General features: G+C 39.3%; 1 pseudogene; it reads right to left on the bottom strand.

The window, feature by feature from the left end:
* Window positions 1–705: 705 nt before the first annotated feature.
* Hnrnpa1-ps31 (heterogeneous nuclear ribonucleoprotein A1, pseudogene 31) lies at window positions 706–1,672 on the bottom strand (annotated as a pseudogene).
* Window positions 1,673–1,887: the final 215 nt, after the last annotated feature.

Raw genomic sequence — 1,887 nt, 5'->3', positions numbered from 1 at the left:
TTTTCAAAGTAAGTTAGACTTTTCCAAGAAAATGTAATCATTTGAGTACACATGATAATATACAATACACAAGCTTCATTTATTTTATTTTATTTGACATTTTATCTGAGATCATTATTCAATTTTGATACTGCATAGGGGGTTCCAACAACCATTTTGTAACAAAATTATGACCTTGCTTGGTTCACCCTTTCAATGGCGAAACTCATTAAAAGTTAGAACAGTAACTGGCAGTTTAACGACACCAAGTTCTTTTTCTTTTTCTTTTCTTTTTTTTAAGAAAATGGCTTTTCCACCCAAGCAATCATAAATATGTGTTCCGAATGGAACTTGATACCACCCTGAAGGAAGTCTAACTTCACACTGTTGGGGAAGTCTACGAAGATGACTTCAGAGTAGACTAAATTTACACAGCACCTTAAAATAGAGACACGTGCATTCCTAATCAGACTATTACATTTAGCATTCCCCAGCATGGGTGAAAAAGGTCTACAGTAAAACCTTTTGTTGGAATGCTTTACCCTTTCCACAGAACAGAAACTAAAATAACCCATTATAAAATTAGTCACAAATGCAGTCCTAAAGCTTTTGCCCACACACAGAATTATTGTTTAAAAACTTTTCTTTGTAGCAGCTAGGTCTTGCCACAACTGTGCTTAGCTAAGTTCAAAAATCTGTTTTAACCTGTGGCTTCCCTATCATTTCTCAAGCCCTCCTTCCTGCTAAGCTTTGCTTCCTGGCTCTGCCCCTACCATGGCTATTGCTGCTGCTGAAATCTCCATAGCCACCTTAAATTATGGTTTAGCAAAGTACTGTCCTCCAGCACCATAAAGACCAGAGCTCCTGTCTCCAAAGTTTCTTCCCTTCACTGATCCAAAATCTGAAGACTGGTTGTTATAATTGCCAAAATCATTATAGCTTCCACCACCTCCAAAACTGCTTCCACCATTACTAAATCCATTATAGCCATCGCCACTGACCCCCACACCTACTGTCACCATATCCACCACCACCACAGGTGCCACCAAAGCCACCAGGACCACAGAAGATTTTCTTCTTGACCCAATTCATTATTACCACAAAAACCACCTCTACATCCACCACTAAAATTTCCAGAACCATTTCAAGCTCTCTGTCTGGATGAAGCACTAGCTATCTCTTCCTTCACAGACCTTTACTTATTTGGCAGTTGTGGCAATTCACAGTATGGTATTTGTGAATAACAATCTTATCTACAGAGTCATTTTCATCAAGGGTGACAAGAGCAAATCCCCTCTTTTTCTAACTGGCTCTGTCAGTTATAATTTCTGTCACTTCAATTTTCCCATACTGCTCAAAATAAGCTTGTAAGTGATGTTCTTTTATGTCTTCTTTAATGAAGCCAACAAAGACATTTTTCACCTGGTTTCTGAGAATCTTCTCTTGACACAGTTCTCTTAGGGTCCACAACTCTTCCATCCACCTTGTGTGGTCTTGAATTCACAGCAACATCCACCTCTACCACAGTGGCACAGGTGACAAATCCAAAGACCCTGAATCTCTTCGTGTTTGGATCTCTCATTACCGCACAGTCGGTGAGTGTACCCCATTGCTCAAAATGACTCCTCGGACACTCATCCATTAGTTTAAAGCTTCTGCAACTGTACTGGCTCCTTGGGACACTTACCGGCATGCTGACAGGGTGATGAGAGCCTGCAATGATACTTCCTCAGGAGCATCAAAAGTCAGAAAGGGATAAGATAATGAAGTGTCCAGTAAGTTACATTTTTTTTGATAAAAAATGTTCTCTAGTCTACAACATTAATATAGACCCTCTCTATTTCTACTCTGTTTTTTTGTGTCTTTTGTATGTATGTATATAACATGCATGTGAGTGTGCAGGTGTGT

This window comes from Rattus norvegicus, chromosome 5, assembly GCF_021556685.1.
Source record: "Rattus norvegicus strain SHRSP/BbbUtx chromosome 5, alternate assembly SHRSP_T2T, whole genome shotgun sequence".
NCBI classification, from domain to species: Eukaryota; Metazoa; Chordata; class Mammalia; order Rodentia; family Muridae; genus Rattus; species Rattus norvegicus.
This window is presented reverse-complemented; position numbering and strand designations above follow the sequence as displayed.